General features: G+C 45.5%; 1 protein-coding gene across 1 annotated transcript in view; it reads right to left on the minus strand.

Annotated features, from left to right (window-relative positions):
- Window positions 1-21,390, minus strand: part of LOC112237117 (low-density lipoprotein receptor-related protein 8-like) — a 385,638-nt gene that overhangs the window by 186,142 nt on the left and 178,106 nt on the right. The window lies entirely within an intron of this gene.

The following is a 21,390-nucleotide window of genomic DNA, read 5'->3' on the forward strand; positions in this document are numbered from 1 at the left end:
GTAGATGAACACACAGGTAGGGACAGAGAGAGAGAGAACATGGATAGAAGTAGATGAACACACAGGTAGGGACACAGAGAGAACATGGATAGAAGTAGATGAACACACAGGTAGGGACAGAGAGAGAGAACATGGATAGAAGTAGATGAACACACAGGTAGGGACAGAGAGAGAACATGGATAGAAGTAGATGAACACACAGGTAGGGACACAGAGGGAGAACATGGATAGAAGTAGATGAACACACAGGTAGGGACAGAGAGAGAGAACATGGATAGAAGTAGATGAACACACAGGTAGGGACACAGAGGAGAACATGGATAGAAGTAGATGAACACACAGGTAGGGACAGAGAGGGAGAACATGGATAGAAGTAGATGAACACACAGGTAGGGACAGAGAGGGAGAACATGGATAGAAGTAGATGAACACACAGGTAGGGACAGAGAGGGAGAACATGGATAGAAGTAGATGAACACACAGGTAGGGACACAGAGGGAGAACATGGATAGAAGTAGATGAACACACAGGTAGGGACACAGAGGGAGAACATGGATAGAAGTAGATGAACACACAGGTAGGGACAGAGAGAGAGAACATGGATAGAAGTAGATGAACACACAGGTAGGGACACAGAGGGAGAACATGGATAGAAGTAGATGAACACACAGGTAGGGACAGAGAGAGAACATGGATAGAAGTAGATGAACACACAGGTAGGGACACAGAGAGAACATGGATAGAAGTAGATGAACACACAGGTAGGGACACAGAGAGAACATGGATAGAAGTAGATGAACACACAGGTAGGGACACAGAGAGAACATGGATAGAAGTAGATGAACACACAGGTAGGGACAGAGAGAGAACATGGATAGAAGTAGATGAACACACAGGTAGGGACAGAGAGAGAACATGGATAGAAGTAGATGAACACACAGGTAGGGACAGAGAGAGAACATGGATAGAAGTAGATGAACACACAGGTAGGGACAGAGAGAGAGAACATGGATAGAAGTAGATGAACACACAGGTAGGGACAGAGAGAGAACATGGATAGAAGTAGATGAACACACAGGTAGGGACACAGAGAGATGAACACACAGGTAGGGACACAGAGAGATGAACACACAGGTAGGGACACAGAGAGATGAACACACAGGTAGGGACACAGAGAGATGAACACACAGGTAGGGACACAGAGAGATGAACACACAGGTAGGGACAGAGAGAGAGAACATGGATAGAAGTAGATGAACACACAGGTAGGGACAGAAAGAGAACATGGATAGAAGTAGATGAACACACAGGTAGGGACAGAGAGAGAACATGGATAGAAGTAGATGAACACACAGGTAGGGACAGAGAGAGAGAACATGGATAGAAGTAGATGAACACACAGGTAGGGACAGAGAGAGAGAACATGGATAGAAGTAGATGAACACACAGGTAGGGACAGAGAGAGAGAGAACATGGATAGAAGTAGATGAACACACAGGTAGGGACACAGAGAGAGAACATGGATAGAAGTAGATGAACACACAGGTAGGGACAGAGAGAGAACATGGATAGAAGTAGATGAACACACAGGTAGGGACACAGAGGGAGAACATGGATAGAAGTAGATGAACACACAGGTAGGGACACAGCGAGAACATGGATAGAAGTAGATGAACACACAGGTAGGGACACAGAGAGAACATGGATAGAAGTAGATGAACACACAGGTAGGGACAGAGAGAGAACATGGATAGAAGTAGATGAACACACAGGTAGGGACAGAGAGAGAGAGAACATGGATAGAAGTAGATGAACACACAGGTAGGGACAGAGAGAGAGAACATGGATAGAAGTAGATGAACACACAGGTAGGGACAGAGAGAGAACATGGATAGAAGTAGATGAACACACAGGTAGGGACACAGAGAGAGAACATGGATAGAAGTAGATGAACACACAGGTAGGGACACAGAGAGAGAACATGGATAGAAGTAGATGAACACACAGGTAGGGACACAGAGAGAACATGGATAGAAGTAGATGAACACACAGGTAGGGACACAGAGAGAGAACATGGATAGAAGTAGATGAACACACAGGTAGGGACACAGAGAGAGAACATGGATAGAAGTAGATGAACACACAGGTAGGGACAGAGAGAGAACATGGATAGAAGTAGATGAACACACAGGTAGGGACACAGAGAGAACATGGATAGAAGTAGATGAACACACAGGTAGGGACAGAGAGAGAACATGGATAGAAGTAGATGAACACACAGGTAGGGACAGAGAGAGAGAACATGGATAGAAGTAGATGAACACACAGGTAGGGACACAGAGAGAGAACATGGATAGAAGTAGATGAACACACAGGTAGGGACACAGAGAGAGAACATGGATAGAAGTAGATGAACACACAGGTAGGGACACAGAGAGAGAACATGGATAGAAGTAGATGAACACACAGGTAGGGACACAGAGAGAGAACATGGATAGAAGTAGATGAACACACAGGTAGGGACAGAGAGAGAACATGGATAGAAGTAGATGAACACACAGGTAGGGACACAGAGAGAACATGGATAGAAGTAGATGAACACACAGGTAGGGACAGAGAGAGAGAACATGGATAGAAGTAGATGAACACACAGGTAGGGACAGAGAGAGAACATGGATAGAAGTAGATGAACACACAGGTAGGGACAGAGAGAGAGAGAACATGGATAGAAGTAGATGAACACACAGGTAGGGACACAGAGAGAACATGGATAGAAGTAGATGAACACACAGGTAGGGACAGAGAGAGAGAACATGGATAGAAGTAGATGAACACACAGGTAGGGACAGAGAGAGAAAATGGATAGAAGTAGATGAACACACAGGTAGGGACACAGAGAGATGAACACACAGGTAGGGACACAGAGAGAAAATGGATAGAAGTAGATGAACACACAGGTAGGGACACAGAGAGAGAAAATGGATAGAAGTAGATGAACACACAGGTAGGGACACAGAGAGAGAAAATGGATAGAAGTAGATGAACACACAGGTAGGGACACAGAGAGAGAAAATGGATAGAAGTAGATGAACACAGGTAGGGACACACAGAGGGAGAACATGGATAGAAGTAGATGAACACACAGGTAGGGACAGAGAGAGAGAGAACATGGATAGAAGTAGATGAACACACAGGTAGGGACACAGAGAGAGAACATGGATAGAAGTAGATGAACACACAGGTAGGGACAGAGAGAGAGAACATGGATAGAAGTAGATGAACACACAGGTAGGGACACAGAGAGAGAACATGGATAGAAGTAGATGAACACACAGGTAGGGACAGAGAGAGAGAGAACATGGATAGAAGTAGATGAACACACAGGTAGGGACACAGAGAGAGAACATGGATAGAAGTAGATGAACACACAGGTAGGGACAGAGAGAGAGAACATGGATAGAAGTAGATGAACACACAGGTAGGGACAGAGAGAAGAGAACATGGATAGAAGTAGATGAACACACAGGTAGGGACACAGAGAGAACATGGATAGAAGTAGATGAACACACAGGTAGGGACACAGAGAGAACATGGATAGAAGTAGATGAACACACAGGTAGGGACACAGAGAGAACATGGATAGAAGTAGATGAACACACAGGTAGGGACAGAGAGAGAGAACATGGATAGAAGTAGATGAACACACAGGTAGGGACAGAGAGAGAGAACATGGATAGAAGTAGATGAACACACAGGTAGGGACACAGAGAGAGAACATGGATAGAAGTAGATGAACACACAGGTAGGGACAGAGAGAGAGAACATGGATAGAAGTAGATGAACACACAGGTAGGGACACAGAGAGAGAACATGGATAGAAGTAGATGAACACACAGGTAGGGACAGAGAGAGAACATGGATAGAAGTAGATGAACACACAGGTAGGGACAGAGAGAGAACATGGATAGAAGTAGATGAACACACAGGTAGGGACAGAGAGAGAGAACATGGATAGAAGTAGATGAACACACAGGTAGGGACAGAGAGAGAGAACATGGATAGAAGTAGATGAACACACAGGTAGGGACACAGAGAGATGAACACACAGGTAGGGACACAGAGAGAACATGGATAGAAGTAGATGAACACACAGGTAGGGACAGAGAGAGAGAGAACATGGATAGAAGTAGATGAACACACAGGTAGGGACAGAGAGAGAACATGGATAGAAGTAGATGAACACACAGGTAGGGACAGAGAGAGAACATGGATAGAAGTAGATGAACACACAGGTAGGGACAGAGAGAGAGAGAACATGGATAGAAGTAGATGAACACACAGGTAGGGACAGAGAGAGAACATGGATAGAAGTAGATGAACACACAGGTAGGGACAGAGAGAGAACATGGATAGAAGTAGATGAACACACAGGTAGGGACACAGAGAGAACATGGATAGAAGTAGATGAACACACAGGTAGGGACAGAGAGAGAGAACATGGATAGAAGTAGATGAACACACAGGTAGGGACAGAGAGAGAACATGGATAGAAGTAGATGAACACACAGGTAGGGACAGAGAGAGAACATGGATAGAAGTAGATGAACACACAGGTAGGGACAGAGAGAGAGAACATGGATAGAAGTAGATGAACACACAGGTAGGGACAGAGAGAGAACATGGATAGAAGTAGATGAACACACAGGTAGGGACAGAGAGAGAACATGGATAGAAGTAGATGAACACACAGGTAGGGACAGAGAGAGAACATGGATAGAAGTAGATGAACACACAGGTAGGGACACAGAGAGAGAACATGGATAGAAGTAGATGAACACAGGTAGGGACACAGAAAGAACATGGATAGAAGTAGATGAACACACAGGTAGGGACACAGAGGAGAGAACATGGATAGAAGTAGATGAACACACAGGTAGGGACAGAGAGAGAGAACATGGATAGAAGTAGATGAACACACAGGTAGGGACAGAGAGAGAACATGGATAGAAGTAGATGAACACACAGGTAGGGACAGAGAGAGAGAACATGGATAGAAGTAGATGAACACACAGGTAGGGACAGAGAGAGAACATGGATAGAAGTAGATGAACACACAGGTAGGGACAGAGAGAGAACATGGATAGAAGTAGATGAACACACAGGTAGGGACACAGAGGGAGAACATGGATAGAAGTAGATGAACACACAGGTAGGGACACAGAGGGAGAACATGGATAGAAGTAGATGAACACACAGGTAGGGACACAGAGAGAACATGGATAGAAGTAGATGAACACACAGGTAGGGACAGAGAGAGAGAGAGAAAACAATAGAATGGGAGTCTGTGGTCGGAGGACCAGAAGAGATGGTGTCTGGAGGGGGTAATATGTGTACCCTCTACCCCCTGCCCTTCCTCCCTGCTGTGTGGGCCTAAACTCCCCTGCATCTCTCCTACACCCTGACTGGCTGGCTGAGTGAGATTTACTGCTTCATTAGCCTACGTTAACACAAACACACCCCACACCATGAATTATACATACACCGTCACAACAGATGGATGGATGAATTATACATACACCGTCACAACAGATGGATGGATGGATGAATTATACATACACCGTCACAACAGATGGATGGATGGATGAATTATACATACACCGTCACAACAGATGGATGGATGAATTATACATACACCGTCACAACAGATGGATGGATGGATGGATGAATTATACATACACCGTCACAACAGATGGATGGATGGATGGATGGATGAATTATACATACACCGTCACAACAGATGGATGGATGGATGAATTATACATACACCAACACAATGGATGTTGGATAGATGGGGGGATGGATGGATAGAGAGAGACAGATGAGGGAGACAGAAACAGAAAGAGAGGAAAAGAGCATGTAGGGAAGAGGGAAAGAGAGAGCAAAAAGGAAGAGAGGAGAGAAAGAGCGAGAGAGAGAGAGGAGATAGGTACATAATGAAGGTGAGTGAGAGAGGATGGAGTAAGAAAAGGTGAGAGAGAAAGAGAGAGAGAGAGAGAGAAGAGATAGGTACATAATGATGGGGGAGAGAGAGGCTGGAGTAAGAAAAGGAGAGAGAGAGAGCGTGGGGGTCGTGGGGTAAGACAGGGATGCAGCTTAAACCCCACCCACTTCAACATATATATCAACGAATTGGCACGGGCACTAGAAAAGTCTGCAGCACCCGGCCTCACCCTACTAGAATCCAAAGTCAAATGTCTACTGTTTGCTGATGATCTGGTGCTTCTGTCACCAACCAAGGAGGGCCTACAGCAGCACCTAGATCTTATGCACAGATTCTGTCAGACCTGGGCCCTGACAGTAAATCTCAGTAAGACCAAAATAATGGTGTTCCAAAAAAGGTCCAGTCACCAGGACCACAAATACAAATTCCATCTAGACACTGTTGCCCTAGAGCACACAAAAAACTATACATACCTTGGCCTAAACATCAGCGCCACAGGGAACTTCCACAAAGCTGTGAATGATCTGAGAGACAAGGCAAGAAGGGCATTCTATGCCATCAAAAGGAACATACATTTCAGCATACCAATTAGGATCTGGCTAAAAATACTTGAATCAGTCATCGAGCCCATTGCCCATTACGGTTGTGAGGTCTGGGGTCCGCTCACCAACCAAGAATTCACAAAATGGGAGAAACACCAAATTGAGACTCTGCATACAGAATTCTGCAAAAATATCCTCTGTGTACAACGTAGAACACCAAATAATGCACGCAGAGCAGAATTAGGCCAATACCCATCAAAATCCAGAAAAGAGCTGTTAAATTCTACAATCACCTAAAAGGAAGCGATTCCCAAACCTTCCATAACAAAGCCATCACCTACAGAGAGATGAACCTGGAGAAGAGTCCCCTAAGCAAGCTGGTCCTGGGGCTCTGTTCACAAACACAAACAGACCCCACAGAGCCCCAGGACAGCAGCACACTTAGACCCAACCAAATCATGAGAAAACAAAAAGATAATTCTTTCCAATGTGTCAAGTAATTAATAAAAAAACAGAGCAAACTAGAATGCTATTTGGGCCTAAACAGAGAGTACACAGTGGCAGAATACCTGACCACTGTGACTGACCCAAACTTAAGGAAAGCTTTGACTATGTACAGACTTAGTGAGCATAGCCTTGCTATTGAGAAAGGCCGCCGTAGGCAGACCTGGCTCTCAAGAGAAGACAGGCTATGTGCACACTGCCCACAAAATGAGGTGGAAACTGAGCTGCACTTCCTAACCTCCTGTCCAACGTATGACCATATTAGAGATACATATTTCCCTCAGATTACACAGATCCACAAAGAATTTGAAAACAAATCTAATTTTGATAAACTCCCATATCTACTGGGTGAAATACCACAGTGTCCCATCACAGCAGCAAGATTTGTGACCTGTTGCCACAAGAAAAGGTCAACCAGTGAAGAACAAACACCATTGTAAATACAACCCATATTTATGCTTATTTATTTCCCTTGTGTACTTTAACTATTTGTACATTGTTACAACACTGGATATATATAATATGACATTTGTAATGTCTTTATTGTTTTGAAACTTCTGTATGTGTAATGTCTACTGTTAATTTTTATTGTTTATTTCACTTTTGTATATTATCTACCTCACTTGATTTGGCAATGTTAACACATGTTTCCCCATGCCAATAAAGCCCCTTGAATTGAATTGAATTGAGAGAGAGAGAGAAAGAGAGAGAGAAAGAGAGAGAGAAAGAGAGAGAAAGGGAGAGGAGATAGGTACATAATGAAGGTGAGCGAGAGAGAGAGAGAGAGAGGGAAAATAGGGAAAGAAAAAGAAGGAGGGGATGGAGGTTGGTTGTATGGGGTCAGACCCTGCGGGGTCACAGACTGAGGAATATCAATGAGACTAGCAGAGGTTTGACTCAGAGGAAACTGGGCTGCTAGTCACCTGAGGGCTGACGAATGAACAATACACACACCAATACAGATGCCTGCTTCCTACATACAAGCACACAAACTGCCAGACAAGCATTCCCCTGTGGCCTCTTTGACCTACTCCCCCCTTGACACACATTGAAATATAGGGCACACACACACACACACGACAGGAATCCTATAATTTACGGATCAATAGGCTCAAACATGATTTAATTAAACATTCCCCCAGATTTACTGCTAACCTCATACACACACACACACACACACACACACGCACACACACACACACACACACTGCACAATGGTGTACTGCAAACCTCCGAAGGTTTGTCCTAATCCCCCAGTGATAGAAAAGATTACTCTGATGTTTACACTTTAAGGACACTATGAATATATAACTCTGATGTTTACACTTCAAGGACACTATGAATATATAACTCTGATGTTTACACTTCAAGGACACTATGAATATATTACTCTGATGTTTACACTTCAAGGACACTATGAATATATAACTCTGATGTTTACACTTCAAGGACACTATGAATATATTACTCTGATGTTTACACTTTAAGGACACTATGAATATATAACTCTGATGTTTACACTTTAAGGACACCATGAATATATTACTCTGATTTGTGAGTTTGTGGTTTAATTTGGGAATGCTTGCAGCAGTTAAATGATTAGCATATTTCTTGGAGACATCCTAAGACACTGCACCACACACAGTGTGATTGAAATGCTCTCCTGTGCTGGGATAACCTTTAACGGACATGGACAGAGACCAACGCAAAGGACATGAAACGAGATAGAAACAGTAAGAGGTAGGGAATATACATACAGTATATACATTCATGATTCACGCAAGAGCATACTATAATGAATCACCAATTATACGACCATGCAATGTTTTAAATGGTCTAATGGTGTCACGCCCTGGTCTTAGTATTCTGTGTTTTCTTTATTATTTTGGTCAGGCCAGGGTGTGACATGGGGTTATTATGTGGTGTGTTTTGTCTTGGGGCTTTTGTAGGTATTGGGATTGTGGCTTAGTGGGGTTTTCTAGCAAAGTCTATGGCTGCCTGAAGTGGTTCTCAATCAGAGGCAGGTGTTTATCGTTGTCTCTGATTGGGAACCATATTCTTTGAGTGTTTGGTGGGTGATTGTTCCTGTCTCTGTGTTAGTTTGCACCAGATAGGCTGTTTAGGTTTTCACGTTTGTTGTATTGTTCGTGTTTATTCGTTTTATTAAACATGTATCAAAATTACCACGCTGCATTTTGGTCCTTCTCTCCTTCATGGGAAGAAAACCGTAACAAATGGCTGTAGTAGTGTGCGTCCTAAATGGCACCATACTTCCTATATAGTGCACTACTTTTGACCAGAACCCCAGGCTGAAAGTAGTGCACTAAAAAGGGAATAGGGTGCCATAGGACGCAGCTGTAGAGTAGGTCATATTTCTATGGGAGATCCTCATTAACCTCCTTCACAGTGCTAGTCATCAACTCTGGGAGGGAGACTGAGTGTGTGTGTGTGTCGCCATCACATGCCAAGGGTCAGTCTCCACTGTCTCCTGAGCCGGCGGCCATTTTGAAAGATAGGCATTTCCATAAGTACTGTCTGGGAGGGCAGCTTTCATGTCTCTGTCTGCCTCTGCTGAGGTCAAGTAAAGTTTGTGAAAGAAAGAAGTAGTTATAATTATTTTCTTATAGTCCTTAGATAAGCTAAAAAGAGCTTACAGTTCTGCTTCCATGTTTGATTCTGTTCTGAACCAGGTAGAAATGGTTTGTTTGCCAAAAAATGACTTGCTTGAATTACTTTATTTTAGTCCATTGGTTATGCTGGCAGTGAACAGGGATTGGTTAATTCACCGAACATTATCTTTATGAATATATATGTATCTCACATGAGTGAGATACAAAACATAATAATACATTCCATTTAGCAGATGCTTTTATCCAAAGCGACTTAAAGTCATGTGTGCATACATTTTAGATATGTGTGGTCCCGGGAATCAAACCCACTACCATGGCGTTACGAGCACCATGCTCTACCAACTGAGCTACACTGAGCATGTGTGTGTGTTTGTGTGCACGTGTGTATTTGTGTGCGCGTGTGTGTTTGTGTGTGCGTCTGTGTGCGCATGTTGCCCCACATTAAGGAAATGCTTTAAGAGGTGGAACTCCAAACAGCCATTCTACTTTGGTGTACATGTTAACTGCTTCATGTCAACGCGTCGTAATGACGAGCGATGAAGAGAGGAGCCGAGACAAGATCTTACTGGCTCAGTCTCAAGAAGACTCTCCTCTGATGCTGCCGTGTATAAGCGAGAGAATATGAGAGGGAGGAGGGGTGAGGAAGGAGGGAAAATATGTTTGAAGTTCAACATGATGACTTACTATCCAAAGCCACAAAAAGAGAGAGCTGATTGGTTTCTATACAACATGTGACCACAGATTGAATTAACACGGGGATGAAATATGCAGGCAGGGGGCTGGTATTTACTAATGTGTCCTGATCCCTGTCCTGTGAGATTTCAAACGCACCAACTTCTGAAATCCTTTCTATGGGGCTGACTGCATGAAACAACGTCTGTGTTCCAAACGGCTCCTTATTCCCTATATAGGGTACGAATTGGAACGCACACAGGGGGTATCAGACTCAAAGGCCTTAATCTGGTCATCTGCAAACCCTTCCACCCCTGTACTTCAAATGTGAAATCCAATTTGGGAGAGAAGAGAGTTTTCTTTAATATTAGATTACATCTTAAATTAAGGCTACTGTTGATTAGCGGCTTTCATTGAAAAACTGATCTACAGTTAAAGTGTCCCTGAAGACTGAGTAGTCAAAGAGAGGGAGAAGGAGTAAGAGAGCGAGAGAGAGAGAGAGAGAGAGAGCGAGAGAGCGAGAGAGCGAGAGAGCGAGAGAGGTAATTATACATAGACAGAGGAAAGGAGGAAAGTGAAAACAGGCAGAAAAAGTTAACCAGTCAGAGTGAAAGTTCCCCCACTGTGGCAAATACTTAAAAAGCGTACAAACAAGGTCTCTCTCTTTCTCCCTCTCTCTCTATGTCTGTCTGTCAGTCAGTGTGCAGGGCAGAGAGAGGGGTGTTAAATCTCCAGAGCACAGGGGCCATTAGCTGGGTGTAGACCGGCGATATGTCAGTGCCTGGGGGAAGAGATACAGCGTGACACCACCCCCCTAACCACCACAGGAAATTGCCATTTTCTCCAACAACCGGTTTAAAGGGTTGTTTAGTGGGCGACAAGCCGGGCATTAAAATTCCACCAATTCCTACTGTGGTCTTAATGGGAGAGAGAGGAGGGGGAAAGGAGGAGATGAGGAGAGGGGAGAGAAGGGAAAGGTGGAGTACAGGCAGGCGTCTATTTAGGGATGCTGAGAGTGTGACAGGCTCAGTCTGAGCACCAGGGCTAATGTCAGCCATGCCAAGTGAGAGATGGACAGTTAACACACCAGAATGTCTCATGGCTAACGTTTGCAGCGGTGCCTTGCCTTTGTAAAACAGTCCAGATGCACAGTGCACTTCTAGAGTATGCAATCTTTTAAAACAGGTGTACACTGCATATACTGCATGTACACTGCATATATTGAGATTTCATAGAACAAATTCCCCTTTTTTATGATCTACAAGGCTTCAATTCTGTTGAGTATGAATATATATACGATCACTTACAGTACATTTACATACACCTAAACCCCTCCAAGCCAGCGCCATGCACATGACCCAGCCCAGAGAAAAACATATCGACATCAGATCAATTGGAAGCAGCCAGGAAGCAGCCAGGAAGCAGCCCAGGAAGCAGCCCAGGAAGCAGCCAGGAAGCAGCCAAGGAAGCAGCCAGGAAGTAGCCAAGGAAGCAGCCAGGAAGCAGACAGGAAGCAAACAGGAAGCAGACAGGAAGCAGACAGGAAGCAGACAGGATCAGAAGTCAATAGATGAGTGCACCAATATGAGTGATGGAAATACATTCCAGTTGTGTAACTGGTGCAGTTTTCTTCCTATGATTGATATGTACAGTGGCAATAAGAAAGTGTGTTGAAACAGCTGTTTAATCACATGGAAATACACTATTCAATAACAGATACATCATGGTGGCTCACCAATACAGCATTAAAGGACCAATCTGTGATATACAGCCTAAATGTATTGATCATGTAAATTCATTATACAGTGTAGAGGTTGACCGATTAATCGGAATGGGCGATTTTTTTTTTTTTTTTACACCTTTATTTAACTTGGCAAGTCAGTTAAGAACACATTCTTATTTTCAATGACGGCCTAGGAACGGTGATTTAACTGCCTTGATCAGGGGCAGAACGACAGATTTTTACCTTGCCAGCTCAAGGGATTCAATCTTGCAACCTTACAGTTAACTAGTCCAATGCTCTAACCACCTGATTACATTGCACTCCAGAGGAGACTGCCTGTTACGCGAATGCAGTAAGCCAAGGTAAGTTGCTAGCTAGCATTAAACTTATCTTCTAAAAAATGATCAATCAATCCTAATCACTAGTTAACTAGTCATTCATGATATTACTAGTTTATCTAGTGTGTCCTGAGTTGCATATAATCGATGCGGTGCGCATTCTCAAAAAAGGACTGTCATTGCTCCAACGTGTACCTAACCATAAACACCAATGCCTTTCTTAAAATCAATACACAAGTATATATTTTGAAACCTGCAGTTAATATTGCCTGCTAACATGAATTTATTTTAACTAGGTAAATTGTGTCACTTTTCTTGCAGGGTATATGCAGCAGTTTGGGCCGCCTGGCTCGTTGCGAACTGTGTGAAGACTATTTCTTCCTAACAAAGACAGGCAACTTCGTCAAACGGGGGATGATTTAACAAAAGCGCATTTGCTAAAAAAGCACAATCGTTGGACGACTGTACCTAACCATAAACACCAATGCCTTTCTTAAAATCAATACACAGAAGTATATATTTTTAAACCTGCATATTTAGCTAAAAGAAATCCAGGTTAGCAGGCAATATTAACCAGGTGAAATTGTGTCACTTCTCTTGCGTTCATTGCACGCAGAGTCAGGGTATATGCAACAGTTTGGGCCGCCTGGCTCGTTGCGAACTAATTTGCCAGAATTTTACATAATTATGACATAACATTGAAGGTTGTACAATGTAACGGCAATATTTAGACTTATGGATGCCACCCGTTAGATAAAATACAGAACGGTTCCGTATTTCACTGAAATAATAAACGTTTTGTTTTCGAAATGATAGTTTCCGGATTCGACCATATTAATGACCAAAGGCTCGTATTTCTGTGTGTTATTATGTTAGAATTAAGTCTATGATTTGATATTTGATAGAGCAGTCTGACTGAGCGGTGGTAGGCAGCAGCAGGCTCGTAAGCATTCATTCAAACAGCACTTTCGTGCGTTTTGCCAGCAGCTCTTCGCTGTGCTTCAAGCATTAAGCTGTTTATGACTTCAAGCCTATCAACTCCTGAGATTAGGCTGGTGTAACCGATGTGAAATGGCTAGCTAGATAGCGGGGTGTGCGCTAATAGCGCTTCAAACGTCACTCGCTCTAAGACTTGGAGTAGTTGTTCCCCTTGCACGGCAAGGGCCGCGGCTTTTGTGGAGCGATGGGTAACGATGCTTTGAGGGTGGCTGTTGTCGATGTGTTCCTGGTTCGAGCCCAGGTAGGGGCGAGGAGAGGGACGGAAGCTATACTGTTACACTGGCAATACTAAAGTGCCTATAAGAACATCCAATAATCAAAGATATATGAAATACAAATGGTATAGAGAGAAATAGTCCTATAAATACTATATTAACTACAACCTAAAACCTGTTACCTTGGAATATTGAAGTCTCATGTTAAAAGGAATCACCAGCTTTCACATGTTCTCATGTTCTGAGCAAGAAACTTAAACGTTAGCTTTCTTACATGGCACATATTGCAGTTTTACTTTCTTCTCCAGCACTTTGTTTTTACATTATTTAAACCAAATTGAACATGTTTCATTATTAATTTGAGGCTAAATTGATTTTTATTGATGTATTATATTAAGTTAAAATAAGTGTTCATTCAGTATTGTTGTAATTGTCATTATTACAAATACATTTTAAAAAATTGTCCGATTAATCGATATCGGCTTTTTTTTGGGTCCTCCAATAATCGGTATCGGTGTTGAAAAATCCTAATCGGTCGACCTCTAATACAGTGCATTTGGGAAAGTAAATTCTGTAGAATTGAAGGTCCCCAAGAACACAGTCGCCTCCATCATTCTTAAATGGTAGAAGTTTGGAACCACCAAGACTCTTCCTAGAGCTAGCCACCCAGCCAAACTGAGCAATCGGGGGAGAAGGGCCTTGGTCAGGGAGGTGACCAGTAACATGATGGTCACTCTGACAGAGCTCCAGAGTTCTTCTGAGGAGATGGGAGAATCTTCCAGAAGGACAACCATCTCTGCAGCACTCCACCAATCAGGCCTTTATGGTAGAGTGGCCAGATGGAAACCACTCCTCAGTAAAAGGCAAATGACAGCCACATTGGACCATGAGAAAAAAGATTATCTGGTCAAGATTGAACTCTTTGGCCTGAATGCCAAGCGTCACATATGGAGGAAACCTGGCACCATTCCTATGGTGAAGCATGGTGGTGGCAGCATCATGCTGTGGGGATGTTTTTCAGCAGCAGGGACTGGGAGACTAGTCAGGATCAAGGGAAAGATGAACGGAGCAAAGTACAGAGAGAACCTTGATGAAAACTTGACACGACTGTGAGAAGCATTGGAGTCAACATGAGCCAGCATCCCTGTGGAATGGTTTTTACACCTTGTAGAGTCCATGCCCCGACGAATTGAGGCTGTTGTGAAGGTAAAAGGGGGTGTAACTCAATATTAGGAAGGTGTCCCTAATGTTTTGTACACTCAGCGTATATCCTATAGATGTTAGAGAATTCATATGAAATAAGATGCAAACGGTAATGTATAAAGGCTTGATGAATTACTACTGAAGTTATAAGTACTGTATTTCCACATAAGCTAATTGTTGATGTTAACTAAACGACGAGAAGGGCTGATCAGAATGAGGTATTTCAGTAAACAGAGGCCTTAGAAAGGTGTTTCTTCCCTCAGTCGGCTTTTCCACAAACTTCTGGAGGTGACATTAAACACTTTCTGTTGAATTATTTATAAGCACAGTCTCAAAACACACACACCACATCGATGCCCAAGCACACACTCACCACACAGTGGACTCTAGACCCCAGACAAGACTCCCTGGAGCTTCTGGCGGCAAGCAGTGTGTGTGTGTCCAAGCACACACTCACCCCACAGTGGACTCTAGACCCCAGACCAGACTCCCTAGAGCTTCTGGCGGCAAGCAGTGTGTGTGTGTGTGTGTGTGTGTGTGTGTGTGTGTGTGTGTGTAAGGACCCATATAGAGAGCAGCCCACTGACCCTCAGTCTACAGCAGCAGAACACGATCCCATTTCTTCCTGCAGCCTCATACATCAAACTCTCTGTCAGACCTGGGTTCAAATACTATTCAAAGTCTTTCAGATACTTTAACTTTCCCCAGAGTGCCAGATGGGCGGAGTTTGCACGTTTGCAACTATTCTATTCGTCAATTTAGCCAGTCAAACTGAATCAAGCCTCATTCCTCAGACCCCAGTAGAACAGAACCAGGAAAATAAGACCCCCCAGTAACATCAATCATCCCACCAACAAATTAGTGTGCAAATCCAGCCAATCAGAGGTCTAGTTCACAGCGATGACAAATTAGCTAGCTGCACGACCGACCCAGCCAATCACATCAGAGGAAGTGGCGAGTTAAGAGGGAAAGTCAGGCACTCAGAGAGAGAGAGAAAGAGAGAGAGAAAGAGAAAAAGGGAGAGAGAAAGAGAGCGAGAGAGAGCAAGAGAGAGAGAGAGCGAGAGAAAGAGCGAGAGAGAGAGAGAGAGAGAGAGAGAGAGACAAAGAGACAGAGAGAGAGAAAAGGTTGTTAATTAAGACATAAGTGATCTCCTCAGTTTGCTGTTTGTCACTCTGTTAACCACACATGGAAACACTCAAAAAGTCAAGCCTCGCCTCAACTCTTCTCCTCTCCTCGCCTCACCTCTCCTCTCCTCACCTCTCGTCAGATCTCCTCTTCTCACGCCTCACAGTGTTGATATGAGAAGAAGGGGCAAAGTTAGACAAGGACAATGAGTGAAACACTCCAGCTATAGCACGTATAAATGATATCCAACACTGAACTCTCTCCCCTTGTATCTTTATCTTCTCTTTTCTCGCTTCTCTTCCCTTCTATTCTTCTTCTCCTGTTTCTCTATGTATCCTCCCCTCTCTTTTACTCTACATCTTTCTCCTCTCTCCTTTTCTCTTCTCTCCCTGTGTTGGGCTGCCAGAGAGGCCAGCTATGGCTAACTCTGATAGCAATCTCATTAAAACGCCTACGCAGCACTAGCACTTTGGCTAAGGAGCAATCAGCCAGCGCTGAGGCCCGGACTGAGTTGGGGGCAACCCTAGTGGCTGTACGGCTCGGGGGGCTTACGGGAGGAGGGAATGGGGAGGCCGTCGGCCACATGGGAAATAGTCCTGCAGCTCCGCAGCCTGGAGCATGAAATTAAAGCCGTTCCGGGCAGAGCATCTGACTGGATCCTTCTTTCCCTCATATTCAGAATAATGAACTACAGCACTACTCCTGCACCGCGCTAGAATACACCTCCCCCCCACCCTCCTTATTGTCTCTGGCTCGGGCTCCATGGAACAGACAAAGTTAACATAGGCTGCACTACAGATGAGGCGGTGAACTAATACTGAAAGAGGGGGGGAGGGAAGAAGGGAGAAAGAGAGAGGGTGAGGGGGGAGAAAGAGAGAGACAGTTACCACAACAGAGTACAGGTAAACAGGTCAGGACAGCTAATGAAGATGTATTAACAGCAAGACTGGGAGTACATCTCAACAGAAATGAACAGTCAGGATATACAACTTCTGATATGTTTATTACTGTGGCGGTTTCAATGACTTTGTAACAACAACGGATTACACACATCACCTCAAACAGGAGCTGTAGAACTCACAAAACCAACTATGAACAGTTTTGCTGTCTATGAACTTTACTTGAAGGACCAGTTCTACTTTGCAGGAATAATAGGATGTTACGTGGATTGACAGAGTGTCTGAAGGGCTGTGAGAATGAGCCACTCTGAGCCCTGGAGAGAGAGGGAATAGACTGAGAGGTAGAGGAGAGAAGTGAGGGAATGAGCCACTCTGAGCCCTGGAGAGAGAGGGAATAGACAGAGTTAGAGGAGAGAAGTGAGGGAATGAGCCACTCTGAGCCCTGGAGAGAGGGGGAATAGACAGAGGTAGAGGAGAGAAGTGAGGGAATGAGCCACTCTGAGCCCTGGAGAGAGAGGGAATAGACAGAGGTAGAGGAGAGAAGTGAGGGAATGAGCCACTCTGAGCCCTGGAGAGAGAGGGAATAGACAGAGGTAGAGGAGAGAAGTGAGGGAATGAGCCACTCTGAGCCCTGGAGAGAGGGAATAGAAAGAGGTAGGGGAGAGAAGTGAGGGAATGAGCCACTCTGAGCCCTGGAGAGAGAGGGAAAAGACAGAGAGGTAGAGCAGAGAAGTGAGGGAATGAGCCACTCTGAGCCCTGGAGAAAGAGAATAGACAGAGAGGGAGAGGAGAGAAGTGAGGGAATGAGCCACTCTGAGCCCTGGAGAGAGAGGGAAAAGACAGAGAGGGAGAGGAGAGAAGTGAGGGAATGAGCCACTCTGAGCCCTGGAGAGAGAGGGAATAGAAAGAGGTAGGGGAGAGAAGTGAGGGAATGAGCCACTCTGAGCCCTGGAGAGAGAGGGAAAAGACAGAGAGGGAGAGGAGAGAAGTGAGGGAATGAGCCACTCTGAGCCCTGGAGAGAGAGGGAATAGACAGAGGTAGAGGAGAGAAGTGAGGGAATGAGCCACTCTGAGCCCTGGAGAGAGAGGGAATAGACAGAGGTAGAGGAGAGAAGTGAGGGAATGAGCCACTCTGAGCCCTGGAGAGAGAGAGAATAGACAGAGAGGTAGAGGAGAGAAGTGAGGGAATGAGCCACTCTGAGCCCTGGAGAGAGGGGGAATAGACAGAGGTAGAGGAGAGAAGTGAGGGAATGAGCCACTCTGAGCCCTGGAGAGAGAGAGAATAGACAGAGGTAGAGGAGAGAAGTGAGGGAATGAGCCACTCTGAGCCCTGGAGAGAGAGGGAATAGATAGAGGTAGAGGAGAGAAGTGAGGGAATGAGCCACTCTGAGCCCTGGAGAGAGAGGGAATAGAGAGAGGTAGATGAGAGAAGTGAGGGAATGAGCCACTCTGAGCCCTGGAGAGAGAGGGAATAGACAGAGGTAGAGGAGAGAAGTGAGGGAATGAGCCACTCTGAGCCCTGGAGAGAGAGGGAATAAGACAGAGAGGTAGAGGAGAGAAGTGAGGGAATGAGCCACTCTGAGCCCTGGAGAGAGAGGGAATAGACAGAGGTAGAGGAGAGAAGTGAGGGAATGAGCCACTCTGAGCCCTGTAGAGAGAGGGAATAGACAGAGAGGTAGAGGAGAGAAGTGAGGGAATGAGCCACTCTGAGCCCTGGAGAGAGAGGGAATAGAGAGAGGTAGAGGAGAGAAGTGAGGGAATGAGCCACTCTGAGCCCTGGAGAGAGAGGGAATAGAGAGAGGTAGAGGAGAGAAGTGAGGGAATGAGCCACTCTGAGCCCTGGAGAGAGAGGGAATAGACCGAGAGGTAGAGGAGAGAAGTGAGGGAATGAGCCACTCTGAGCCCTGGAGAGAGAGGGAATAGAGAGAGGTAGAGGAGAGAAGTGAGGGAATGAGCCACTCTGAGCCCTGGAGAGAGAGGGAATAGAGAGAGGTAGAGGAGAGAAGTGAGGGAATGAGCCACTCTGAGCCCTGGAGAGAGAGGGAATAGAGAGAGGTAGAGGAGAGAAGTGAGGGAATGAGCCACTCTGAGCCCTGGAGAGAGAGGGAATAGACCGAGAGAGGTAGAGGAGAGAAGTGAGGGAATGAGCCACTCTGAGCCCTGGAGAGAGAGGGAATAGACAGAGGTAGAGGAGAGAAGTGAGGGAATGTGCCACTCTGAGCCCTGGAGAGAGAGGGAATAGACAGAGAGGTAGAGGAGAGAAGTGAGGGAATGAGCCACTCTGAGCCCTGGAGAGAGAGGGAATAGAGAGAGGTAGAGGAGAGAAGTGAGGGAATGAGCCACTCTGAGCCCTGGAGAGAGAGGGAATAGAGAGAGGTAGAGGAGAGAAGTGAGGGAATGAGCCACTCTGAGCCCTGGAGAGAGAGGGAATAGACCGAGAGGTAGAGGAGAGAAGTGAGGGAATGAGCCACTCTGAGCCCTGGAGAGAGAGGGAATAGACAGAGGTAGAGGAGAGAAGTGAGGGAATGTGCCACTCTGAGCCCTGGAGAGAGAGGGAATAGACAGAGAGGTAGAGGAGAGAAGTGAGGGAATGAGCCACTCTGAGCCCTGGAGAGAGAGGAATAGGAATAGAGAGAGTGAGGGAATGAGCCACTCTGAGCCCTGGAGAGAGAGGGAGAGGAGAGAAGTGAGGGAATGAGCCACTCTGAGCCCTGGAGAGAGAGGGAATAGAGAGAGGTAGAGGAGAGAAGTGAGGGAATGAGCCACTCTGAGCCCTGGAGAGAGAGGGAATAGACCGAGAGGTAGAGGAGAGAAGTGAGGGAATGAGCCACTCTGAGCCCTGGAGAGAGAGGGAATAGACAGAGGTAGAGGAGAGAAGTGAGGGAATGTGCCACTCTGAGCCCTGGAGAGAGAGGGAATAGACAGAGAGGTAGAGGAGAGAAGTGAGGGAATGAGCCACTCTGAGCCCTGGAGAGAGAGGGAATAGAGAGAGGTAGAGGAGAGAAGTGAGGGAATGAGCCACTCTGAGCCCTGGAGAGAGAGGGAATAGAGAGAGGTAGAGGAGAGAAGTGAGGGAATGAGCCACTCTGAGCCCTGGAGAGAGAGGGAATAGACAGAGGTAGAGGAGAGAAGTGAGGGAATGAGCCACTCTGAGCCCTGGAGAGAGAGGGAATAGACAGAGGTAGAGGAGAGAAGTGAGGGAATGAGCCACTCTGAGCCCTGGAGAGAGAGGGAATAGACAGAGGTAGAGGAGAGAAGTGAGGGAATGAGCCACTCTGAGCCCTGGAGAGAGAGGGAATAGACAGAGAGGGAGAGGAGAGAAGTGAGGGAATGAGCCACTGAGCCCTGGAGAGAGAGAGAATAGACTGGAGAGAGAGAGGGAGAGGAGAGAAGTGAGGGAATGAGCCACTCTGAGCCCTGGAGAGAGAGAGAATAGACAGAGAGGGAGAGGAGAGAAGTGAGGGAATGAGCCACTCTGAGCCCTGGAGAGAGAGAGAATAGACAGAGAGGGAGAGGAGAGAAGTGAGGGAATGAGCCACTGAGCCCTGGAGAGAGAGGGAATAGACAGAGAGGGAGAGGAGAGAAGTGAGGGAATGAGCTACTCTGAGCCCTGGAGAGAGAGGGAATAGACAGAGGTAGAGGAGAGAAGTGAGGGAATGAGCCACTCTGAGCCCTGGAGAGAGAGGGAATAGACAAAGAGGTAGAGGAGAGAAGTGAGGGAATGAGCCACTCTGAGCCCTGGAGAGAGAGGGAATAGACAGAGAGTTAGAGGAGAGAAGTGAGGGAATGAACCACTCTGAGCCCTGGAGAGAGAGGGAATAGACAGAGAGGGAGAGGAGAGAAGTGAGGGAATGTGAGGCAGCTTAAGATGGAAGATAAATGCCACTTGAGAAAGTCAAGACAGTTTTACAACAATGTCTCTACATGGCTCTACACCTGCAGTTTTAGGCTGGGTTTCTGTATAAGCACTTTGTGACATCAGCTGATGTAAAAAGGTTTTTATAAATACATTTGATTGATTGACTGACTCTACACTTTCAGTTTTGTGTCTGTATTTATTTAGCTATAAGTGGGATAGCAACAAAACACTTTCAGAGAACACCCAAAACCTGCCAATATGAGGGCCAACAGCTCTAGAGAAAGTCCACAACCACAGTAGCTCCCAATAGAGGTCTTCATGGGTCCAACAGACCCTGAATTCCGAGATCCGACATGGGAACATAGCAGGTCCAGGTCCTAAATTCTGACTTTTGTCCCAGATCTGGGTCGGATCTGATATAATTGCCACGGGTCTCAGTTATGTGCAATTAAAATGTATTTGGACCCCTCCTCTATTTATTGAATTGTGTGTGAGGTGATGAGAACTCAATAAAACTTATAGCTGTCTTGCTAAAACTGGTTCCGGCTGCTTATCTCACATGCGCTTGAGAGAGAGAGACAGAGACAGAGACAGAGACAGAGACAGAGAGACAGAGAGACAGAGAGACAGAGAGACAGAGAGACAGAGAGACAGAGAGACAGAGAGACAGAGAGAGA

The sequence above is a fragment of the Oncorhynchus tshawytscha genome, linkage group LG05 (genome assembly GCF_018296145.1).
Source record: "Oncorhynchus tshawytscha isolate Ot180627B linkage group LG05, Otsh_v2.0, whole genome shotgun sequence".
Taxonomy (NCBI): domain Eukaryota; kingdom Metazoa; phylum Chordata; class Actinopteri; order Salmoniformes; family Salmonidae; genus Oncorhynchus; species Oncorhynchus tshawytscha.